Raw genomic sequence first — 11,801 nt, forward strand, 5'->3', positions numbered from 1 at the left:
AGTTAACATCTTTTTTTTTTCCAGTTATTAGAACAAAAGGCCATGCTAAGTGCGTGTGTGCATACAACCAATGTAAGAACTACAAAAACATGAAACATGGATGCATTTCTTCAATTTACATAAAGAACGATAGTTCGTGTAAAGCAACATATTTTCTTTTGAGATGATGCTTAGAAAAAAAAAATCAATCATATAACCTTTACACACCAATGTGTGTAACCATCCCTTTTTCTTCATTAAGGGTTCGAATAAAACACAAACATTGTGGGAGGGATTCGGTCACAGAGGCAGATTGATAGACATATTAGAGTGCGGTCCAGCATGGCCCTACATGCACACTTGGAAAGAGACCCTACCTCAAAGTATACCGAGGAAAAAGAAATATGGATTCTTGTCAGCATGCATGGTTCCCAACAACTCCACTGAGCTCCAATAATAGTGAGAGAGAGAGAGAGGCATAATCGTTGGGTGTGGTTTTAGAGTGGGAGATATAGAAAGAGAAGGAGAGGATGATGGAGAAATTGGAAGGAGGGAGGGGCTTTTCCTTCCTGTCTTTCCCTCACACAAGGTAGCCCTCCTTTGATTTCTTTCCTAACTTTTTTTTTCTAACTTTCTTTTATGTTAAATTATTTTATTGTATTTATTTTATCTTCTTCTTTTTTTAAATCTTAATATATAGAGAGAAGGGGGGTCGATCCACCCTTCTAAGGCAAGTGGGTCACATAGGGGGGGGGGCACACTTGCGTCAATCATCACACTTCATTCCCTTTTTGTATTTAGGAATTTAGGTAAGTGATTACCCTCATCTAGGTTTTTAAAAAATTATCACCTTATTTTTTTGAAAGATTTAGATCATTTAACATGGTAGGTGGGTCCTACAGGGAGGGCGAGCCACCCTACCTTCCAATACTTTGTGCTCCATCTCATTCACAAAATTTTGATTTTCCATCCTTCGTTTTTGAATCAGGATCAAGCTTCTAAAGATTTTGGACCACTCTATATCCAGTCTTGGGTTGGATTTTGGATCCACTTAAGATCCATACCCATACACTAGATCTAACTATTATCGGTACTGGATCTCGAATCTACCCAAGATCTAGATTCAAATCTTTGACCAAAACACTCTTTTAAATACAGGGTTCGAATTTCAAGTTTTAAAATTTCCTTAATTTTTACTTAATCTAATGATTTGTAATAAGAATAATATTTTGGAACTTTAAAAAAATTTCTCAATTACAATTTTATAAAATTTGTGGGTCTTACACCAACCGAATGGGACTCGTATTGAGACATGCACATCAAAGGAAAACACCTCCCACTACAGGATCTCCCACTATATAAATCACCATGGAAGTGTGATGATGGCTACATGATATAGATTTTTCTCAATCTTTGGAGTTCAAGGGTCTTGTTCACCTTTCGACATGATGGCTTAGGTTCATCAAAGTCATCAATTGGATGAAGAGAACGCCGACAACCCACCTTGATTGAAGCAATGTTCAGATCGACAATGGTCGCTTTCAGTAAATAGTGTTTCTCGGGTATTTTTATTCTAACACATCCTTGATATTAGGACAAAGAAGTTAAGAATGCAGCTAACTCAAGTCATCTGGTCTAAGGTGGCTTCACCAAAGATGACACAGTCATCACTTAAAATCCCTTGACCTGCTCTGATGCCAAATGATATGACTGATAGCAGCTGGATGACACCCTTGTCATTTTTCTTCCAAATGATAGCAGCCCAGGGTTTGAAGAATAGTTCCCATAATATGCTGAAAAAACCAACACTTGAGTCCAATTTGGATCTTAGACGGGCTGATTTTAGGGATGTAAGTGGGTTGGACTCAGGTTGGATCTGGGAATTTATCAAATCTGACATTATTGGATTTGGAGCTGAATGGGAAAAGGTGATATTGAATCCAAATCTGATTAGCTAATTGGATATATGCAATATGTAATCAGGTTGGATAATCCATCACTTCCAGATTTAGATTTGGATGCAAATTTGTATGCTGAATCCAGACCTGATTATTAATCAGATCTTGTTTGCTTTGCCAAATCTGATTAATCGGGTTCTGATTCTGTCAGATATCATGGGATTCTGATTCGGTGGGATATCCAACTAATATCCAACGTTGTTTCAATTGAAAACAATCCAACTAATATCTAATGTTGCTTCAATTGAAAACTGATCATAGTTACCAAAACACGTTTCTTTCAGTAAAACTTTAAGAATGAGAAAACAACTGAAACTCCCTCTTTTTTTCAAAAAAAAAAAAAGAAGCACGTTCTTTTGAAAGAAGTATACTGTTTGTTGATTTTCTTGCATCTCGCTTTTTATGCCATTTTTTCAGCTGTCATTTTTAATGCAAAACCTTTCAAATATTACTTAGCAATTTTTTGTGTTTCACGTCACCTTGTGTTGGGACGTTGCAAGTTCGAACCCCAAATGGTATGCTTGTATAACTGGTAGGGGTCTGCCTAACCCCAGCTTTCTCTGTCCAAAAAAAAAAAACCCTATGGATTTGACCCCAAAAAATCATATTACTGTTATTACCAGTTTCGGGCCAATCCAACAACTTAATTAGGGATATCAACAGATCATGTCTAATACCAATATCAGACCGAATCCAAATTCAATTTGACGGATTCGGTAAAGCAGATAGAATCTAGTTAATAGTCGGATCGGTATTCAGTATGCAGGTTCTCATCAAAATTTGAACCTGAACCCAATGGATAATCTAACCTTGTTATTTATAAAATATATCCAATTAGTTAATTGGATCCATGATGGGTGTGTCATTTTTCCATCCGGCTCCAAATCTGAATTGGAATCCAATTAGGTCAGATGCCTAGATCTGAACCAAGTCCGATCTCTTTCTCTCTCTCTCTCTCTCTATATATATATATATATCCCTGGCTAAAAGGGTACCAGAAATGCTAGACAATAGATACATAAATACATACCATACATGCATATGTACACATATATTATATCTGTCGGTGGAAAATACATTTAGAAAAGCAGCAGAGTTGTGGCAATTGTCTTCAATTCCTATTTCTTACTCCAACCTGAATCCATAGACCGAACTAAGGTCCTGAAAGGAGAAAAATGGCCCGAGACAGCTCATGCACACCAAGCAAGTTGATCTGCTTTGAAGTGGGTTTGTGCCCATGCTCTATGATGAAGCACGGCCGACACTACAGCTAGGGGTGTCAATGGGTCGGGTTTGGTTCAGATCCAGACCTGATTTGAGATGATGGTACCGAGTCCAGACACGGGTGCAATCAGACCCACCATAAGATAAACCATACCCAGATCCTATAAAGATTACATGAACAATACCCGGACCATACCCAGTAAAATAATAATTTTAAAAATCTTTTTTACACTGAAAAATTGTGAATCTTAGTCAGAATTAGGGTCGGACCAGGGTCTGGTATGAAATTTCACAAACCATACCTGGCTTCATATATTAATTGGACCCTTAGGTCCCAGCCAGATTCTAATCGGATCTTCTTATTTATAACCAAACCCTGACCTATAGGGTTTGGTACAGGTCGGTCCGGTCATACCCGACCCATTGACACCCACAGCTACTGCCCCACTCCGATCTAATAGGGCCAACAAGAGACTTTAAGCCTATAGAACAGTGACAAATGTCACCAAGATTTTGAAAATCAACGTGACATCCTAACAATATCACGAGATTTTCAAAATCTTGCCTACTTTCAATATATGGCCACCATATCGTGATTTTATTGCAATATTATGATGATTTTGTATTTTTAATTTTTTTTGCTTTCGTATATACCTATTTTATCTTTCTTACATTTTAAATTACATGAAAAGAGATTTTTCCAAAAGTTTTCATCAAAACCTAAAGAGTTCTCACTTGCCCTGACAAACCCAATCACGAAATTCGCGAATGCAAAAGAGACTCTAAATCAAACGCAATTCTCAGAATTAGGGAATCATTCCCTCGTGCAATCATAGAGGGAAACCATTTTCTCATGTTCGCTTTGATCACAGGTTTAACAAGCTGTGAAAGCTTGTTCATGAGAATGTTGATTATGTGATACACATTCTCAACAACAAACTTCCCCGTGGAAAAAACAGAGCCCCTTCTCAAGAAAAAAAACCAAACGTCAGATCATTATTTTTTACAAAAACTAAAAATATGTCATCACCATTTTTACAAAAACTAAAAATATGTCAAATCATCGATTTCACCTGAGAATCAACAGAACTTTCACAAGCTACGAGGCTTTTAAAATCATAATCGCAAACTTTCTCATCTTTGCAGTGCCCTTGTGATTATGTTGTGATCACGATTTGAAATCACAAAATGTGAAAATTTTAGAATCACAGGGTGTTGCAAACATGCCCGCTCAAGCTTAACAAGTTATGAAGATCTCGAGTTGCAGGTATCAATTACAGTGCCAGTACGGGTTTATGTAGCCAAACCGTATTTTTAGCAGAATGACGATCATAGGAAGCAAGCAGCAAAAAGAAAGAAAGCCAAGAAATAATTAAGATGACAAACATTAATACTGGTGAATGACAATGGTATTACATCATTAGAAGTCTCGTAGTCCCCCAAATCAATGTTGCACTACAGCAACAAACTAAACCACCCTTTCTACATTCTCATTGGAAGAGTCCCATCCCCAACATCCAAAAGAAACAGAGAAAGAACTCCACCATAGCCCACAAAAAACCACTACAGAAACCCGGAAGAAAAAAAGAAACCAAAAAGGAATGCGAAAAACTTGCAGTCGGAAGGCATAGAGATAAGCAGCAACTCCTTCTTGGTTGCCTAGTACCTGTGTAGTGTGGTGGCTTGTAAGGACCTTCCACAGGAATACTGATGTACTCAGCCTGTTCAGGGGTGAGCTTGGTTAGAAACTTAGATGGGCACCAAGCTTGCCTAAATGCAGAGCAGCGACCTTCTCATCTAGGTGCTTGGGCAACACATAGACCTTCTTCTCGTATTTCCCGGTGCCCTTCTCCTTCCACAGCTCCAGCTGAGCAATCACCTGCAGAAGAATTACAGCATAATTAACAACAAATCAATTAGGATTCGTTTTTCTGCTTAGGTCGAACCAGACCCGAAATAATAGCGAGACTTTGATCTTGAAACTGTGGTTTACCTGGTTAGTGAACGAACATGACATGAGAAAGCTGGGGTGCCCAGTAGCACAGCCAAGGTTCATCAGACGACCCTCAGCCAGGACAATGATGCCTCTGTTAGTCTCCGGGAAAACCCAGCGATCCGTCTGGGGCTTGATTGTGATGCGCTTGATGCCCGGATAAGTCTCCAGTCCGAGCATATCAATTTCATTGTCAAAGTGGCCGATGTTGCAGACGATGGCATTGTTCTTCATCTGCTTCATCTGTTTCACCATGACGATGTCCTTGTTTCCAGTGGTTGTGACGAAGATGTCGGCCTCAGCAACAACATCCTCAAGGGTGCGCACTTGGAGGCCCTCCATGAGTGCCTGGAGAGCACAGATGGGGTCGATCTCCGTCACAATGACACAAGCACCAGCCTGCAACCCTTGCCAACATCACCATAACCACAGACAATTCCAACCTTTCCGGCAATCATCACATCGGTAGCCCTCATCAGCCCATCAGGGAGTGAGTGCCTGCACCCGTACAAGTTGTCGAACTGCAAGCAACCGTTACAGTTTGCTAAGCAAAATAGCATGAAGGGCTCCCCAAATGCATGTAACGCCCAATGCACCTAAAGCTTTTAATATCTGGACCAGTGTCGTGAAAAGCATTGAGGCTTAGCGAGGCACTCCACCAAAATCTGCCTCGAGGCGCAAAGAGTAAGCCTAAAAAAAAAAAAATTAACTTAAAAAAAACTATAAAAATTATCTAAAATTATAAATAAATAAGAAATGGTTTATTGATGAAGCACCAACCAACACGAAATAAAAAATCTCAAATAAATACGAAAAAAATATTAGATTAACATGTAAAAGTAACATTAATGCAACAACTTGATCTATATAAGTATCTAATTGCATAAAAACGAAACTACCAAATGAACAACAGTAAGGACTCTCAAAGTCTTCAAGTGCTAAGAAGAAAAAACGCATTACTGTTTCACCATCATCTGACTATTCAGAGACACAGAAAACAAAGGGACGAGTACCAAAGACTTCCCTTGTTCAAATTCCCATAAAAAACCATAACTCCAAATGGAATATCACCACAACACCCACCTATCATAACATCATTACCACCATAGCAACAAGAACTAAATCCAAGCAAACCTCTCAAAAACCACCAAACACAGGAAAATTTCAATAAGTGGGCGCCATAAAAAGCAAAATCAGGTAACACCCACTTTCCCAAACCATTGATTCAGCAATTGGGTATTGCATAAAATCACAGAAAAATGAAGAATAATCAAATGGGCATATGGTCCAATGGCTTGAATGACAAAAAAAAAGTGAAAAAACAACCTATAGTTTCCTCCGTTGCAGGATTGATGACGGGAAGACACTTCCCATTGATTGGTTCCTTCCATTCTCCATCTATGAAGAAGGAACCAATCAATGAAGATCTTTATGCACTAGATCATAGTCTTCAGCCACAACAGTGTTCAGTAGAATCTGAGATGACTAGGGTTTAGTCTAAAACCTGCATGTCTCAACTCTCTCGAGCTATTAAACCAAGCATCTTGGGATCCATTCCTAAGTTTGACAAAGAAGTAGAAGTGACACGAATGTCTAGCAGAAAAATGGAACTACCAAATGAACAACAGTAAACACTCTCAGTGAAGGGTCGACCAAGAGAGAAAAGCAGAGGAGGGGGTAACCCCCTGCCGACGAGAGGCGACGACAGGGGGCTCTGCCCCCTATCGGTCGACCCCTCACTGAGAAGAAGTAAAGAAGAGGGCTTACCTGGTGGTGGAGACTTCGACGTCACCGAAAAACGCAGAGAAACAGAGGTCGTCGAAACGGACGACGGTGGCGGTGAGTCGCTGGCCCCCTCGCAACAGAGAAAAGAAGATGGTGGTGGCCGGCGGGTCACCGACGCCTTCTCAGCAGAGAAAAGAAGAAGGTGGAAGAGGCGATGACCGACGGCGGGTGGTGGCCGGCGGTGGTGGGGGACGAGAGGGGACGGAGTGGAGAGAGAAGGTTCGAGAGAGGGGACAGAGTGGAGAGAAGGTTCGAGAGAGGCGCCTGTGTCTTTTTTAAAGACACAAGTTCTCTCGAACCTTCGAGCATACGGGTCCGGGTCGGACTCGGGTCTCGGCCCATTTAATTTTCTAATGTGCGCCTCACGGTGAGGCGCGCCTTGCCTCAAGGCGTACGCCTCAAGGTGCATGAGGCGTACACCTTGAGGATTTTACGCTTTTTAAGTGGGCCTCAAGGCGAAAAGGCCCTCGCCTCGAGGTGAGGCACGCTTTTTGCGCCTTGAGGCACGTTTTTAATAACACTGATCTGGGCTAAACTATATCAGCAACCAATGACACTTATTAAAATCGCCCATGCATTAAAATTTAAAACTAAAAATATTTCAAACACGTCCACCGTGGGTTCAGCACGCATTAGGGTGGGGCATCTCTCAAGAAATAATGTAAAACAGAAAAACAGAGGACCAAAATGAAGAGCAAAAAGCCTTCTATTTTTCAAAACACTCAAGCAAATGAAAACTACAAATCAGAAAATCGTCTTCTGGATCAGTAGGTGCATCCTTCATTTTTCCCTAGTGGTGTACATGTTCAAACAAACAATTGAAATACATGAAGCTCAGGAAAGCAACCTACTATAGTTTTCTCCCTATTACCTTTTTCTTTAATGAACTACACCAACCATTTGTTGGCAATCATTCAAAATGTTACTGGATATTACCATCTTATCGGCAGAAAATCGATATGAATCACCAATAAATCAGATATTTTTAATAAATGCAAAAAATACTAAAAATTATTATTTTTAAATATTATTTTAATGGTTTTAACAAGTATCACGTTCTGATTGACACGTAATGTTTTTTATTATTTTTTGGCCGATAAAATAGAATGATTCACTTGAGTATCGGTATCAGCCAATACAGCTGAATCATTGGCCAACCGACGATACTGATAGTCTGATACTGACAACATTCAAAGAGAACACAACCATTGATTCCTAAAAAGAAAAAACAAATCTTATTTTTATTATGGTTGTGCATCCTTCCACATTCACATTGAAGTACAAACCAAATAAGTCATTAAGCTATTGAGGAACTCACAAAAACAACTAGCAAAGCATTTCACGTGCAAAGAGTCGACTACTGAGATATCAAATGTAAAGAAAACAAGGTCCGACATTCAGTGTAAGTTTCTACACCAAAGAAGATAAATGTAAGATCTGTTCAAGTGCTCAAGTCAGTAAATTGCATATGTAAACATAGATCTGGCTTCCAGAATTCATCAGAACAGGTCCAAAGTTAGAACTTCAAAAATTCGAGCCAACAATTGCAAGATCTAAATCATGTGAGGAAGCACACAGAGCTAGAATTTCCTGACACATAACATTTTAAAAAAAACTGAGATGGTATTAAATTTCTTGCGAAAAATGCTCAAGATCCCATTGCTTCTGAGTTAATTTTCTCAAATTTCAATTTAGGATTAAAAAGGCAAGCAATCAAAATTTGGATACAATGCAACTAAATAAACTAGAATTTCATGATGTAAGCTAACATAAATATTCAAAACACAATAAGATCAGGATCCACTAAAGTCTATAGCCGTGCTAGATCTGGTCAGCAGATCCCAACTCCAGATCGTAGATTCCACCACACAATGTCAAATCTACTAATAATAACCAAAATTCCCCAGATATTGCCCCGAAAAACAACGAACCGTAACTACAAACTCCAGATCTGGCTGAGTCTGCTACTAATCTCAGCAGATCCCAACTTCAGATCGTAGATTCCACCATGAAATGCCAGTTTTACTAATAATAACCAAAATTCTCCAGATATTGCCCCAAAAAACAACGAACCGTAACTATAAACTCTGAATCTAGAGATCCGGCAACTTCCGAAGTTTAACCACAAAACTATGCATCTAGAGATCACATTACTTGCGATAAGTAACTATATAAACTCTGCATCCAGAGATAACTAACTACAAAATCCAGAGATCCTGTTGCTTCAGGTAAGTAACTACAAAACCATGCATCTATAGATCTAGTCTACAACCGATCAGAAATCCATGAGATCCCAGTGCCAAGGCACATAAACCTGGTAAGAATGAACCAGATCTGATAACTCAATCCGCACAAGAAGAAGAAACCCGTCTCACCTTGGTCTTCGTCACGGAATCGTTGACGCTGATGGCGGGGAACAGGAGCCTGCCTTTGGCCTGCATCTGGTAGAGCTGCTTGACGCCAGTGGTGGTCTCCTCCGAGACGCCAACGAGCCTTTCCTTCATCTTGTGGTACCTCATGGGATCGACCTTGATCCCGTCGCGGATAAGACCGAGCACGAGCTGGAACTCGGCGTTGGCGGTGGACGACGGGTCGGGGAGCTTCCCGGAGCTGGCGCACTCCTCCTCTGCCTTGACCCCCCCGTGGATGAGGAGCGTGAAGTCGGCGCCGTCATCAACGATGAGGTCGGGGTCGCCGCCTGGGCCCCAGTCGAGAGCGCGCTCGGTGCACCACCAGGAGTGCCAAGGCACATAAACCGTCATCAAGTCTTTGCTGCGGCACCAAATTACGATGCAATATGATGCACACACACATGGGGATACATGCCGGTCTGCATCTTATACGTGGCGCTATTTGGAACCCCCGAACATGAGATCTCAGTACCGGCCCTGTTCAGGGGGGGGGACATATAACTTACTCAGATCATAAAATGAATCGCAACCTTTATCAATGCCACAAAAAAACTTACTTGAACAACCTTTCTCAGCCTGCTTAGCTTGACATTCGAACAATACCCTCAAATCACTATGTTGCGATGCCACAAATCGCTATTCAACGATAACAACAAATTGCTGTTCAGTGATGTCAGGAATCGACTTCCAGCGAAAGCAACAAATCGCTATCTCTCGATTTAAGCAAACCCAACAACGGACCGCGAGTCGTCAATGACAAATCGCTATAAACTCTTAACAAATCCGACATTGTTGACTTCGGGTCATGCAAAGATGCATGACAACTACATTAATAGCCCACACGGTATTCCTGCGTCCCATACCTATCTGTCGAATGCATCAGAGCCTGCCATGAAAGAGAAAATATAAGACACTGTATTAAGTTTCACAACAAAAGCATACCTCCTCACAACATTGATTACATACCAAAAGATTTGTAAAACTCAAGCGACCGGAAATCTGGTCGGGAGGAATGGAGGTTTCAACGTTTGCTGGTACTTCTGTAGGGTATTGCTGCATGTTGAACATTACACGAGTTAGATATTGACAAGCTTCACGTAATGGGAAGCAATATAATGTCTTACATACCTGTTCATTCGAAGGGCTTTGTTGTTTTTTATTACAGGTTGGTTGTTTTTTAGTCCTTTTCTTACCAACCAATTCTAGTGCACCCTTTGCCCTCCGACGATTGCGATCAGAGGCAGGTTTTCTTTTGATGCCCTTCGCTTCATGAATATGTCTATCATAATCAACAACGTTCACTACTGACTTGTTGAAGATAATGTTTATGCTTCGGCGCAACTTCTCGGGAGTGTCAAGAGAAACATGATCTTCACCTACGTTGTTCGTTCCCATTATCTTCGACTGGTATTCATTCGCTGCAACGGACTTAAGGTGAATTAACTCCACATTTTCAAGTAACTGCATTGCAGGCTTTTCTCACACATACATAGCCTTCTTCACTTCTCGATGCCAAATCTGCAACATGAATGACCTACACAGTTGTTGGTAACGAGAGGCTATGCGGCACTTCTCGTCAACACCAGATTTGCTCGCATTGTCTATAACGAGCATTTCAATCTTTGCGCGTCTCTTCCATCTTCACATTACGTAAGACTCATGTATTTCTTGTATCTTCTCTTGATTGAGTGCCTTTAATGCATGACAACATAGAATACCTTTGAATTCATACATTTTGCACGAACATCCAACTCTTCCGTTGTCAACATTGTACGTGACATATGCTTCTTACCTTTCGTGATGCTTTTCGCCCTGCCATAAAATATGGTATTTGTGCATATTATCGGTTTGCACGAGTCCTTCTATTTTGCAATTCATGACATGTAACACCTCTTTCTTGATCCATTCAAATGCAGTTAGTGTATACAGAGCTGCAGGTCGCCTCAATATCTTCATGCCAAAAGTTAGAGGTCGTGTATTGAAGCATTTCACGTCTTGTTCAAGCTCAATCTGTCTTAGACCGTCTACAAATAATTCATATTGTTTCATAAAATGAAACATTGTTAAACATGAATACAGGGTTTTCTTCAACGTGTCATACATAGATTCAGCTCTTTGTGTGCTTATCATACCTGCACAAAAGTATTGTCTTCCATATGCCAATGCCCACTTCTCTTTTTCTGCATATAAATTTTGTAACCACAGACAGTCAATAAGGTCGTATGTCTTAATCATTTGCTCCCAATCTGACTTAAAGGTGACCTCGTCTACGCTATGAAGTACACAACTTGTAAACTTTTTGTCAAACCCTGTATTCTGATTAAATATGTGTCCTATGTTCTTTGCTGCATTTTGAAAGATATGCCACAAACATAGGCGATGATGTGCATCTGGCCACACCTGAAGCACTGCAGTCGCAATTGCGTGATCACCATCTGTAAGTACAGTTTC

General features: G+C 40.5%; 1 pseudogene; it reads right to left on the bottom strand.

Annotated features, from left to right (window-relative positions):
- Positions 1–4,629: 4,629 nt before the first annotated feature.
- LOC149843193 (adenosylhomocysteinase 2-like) lies at positions 4,630–9,701 on the bottom strand (annotated as a pseudogene).
- Positions 9,702–11,801: the final 2,100 nt, after the last annotated feature.

This window comes from Nuphar pumila, chromosome 3 (genome assembly GCF_984573655.1).
Source record: "Nuphar pumila chromosome 3, dmNupPumi1.hap1.1, whole genome shotgun sequence".
Classification (NCBI taxonomy): Eukaryota; Viridiplantae; Streptophyta; class Magnoliopsida; order Nymphaeales; family Nymphaeaceae; genus Nuphar; species Nuphar pumila.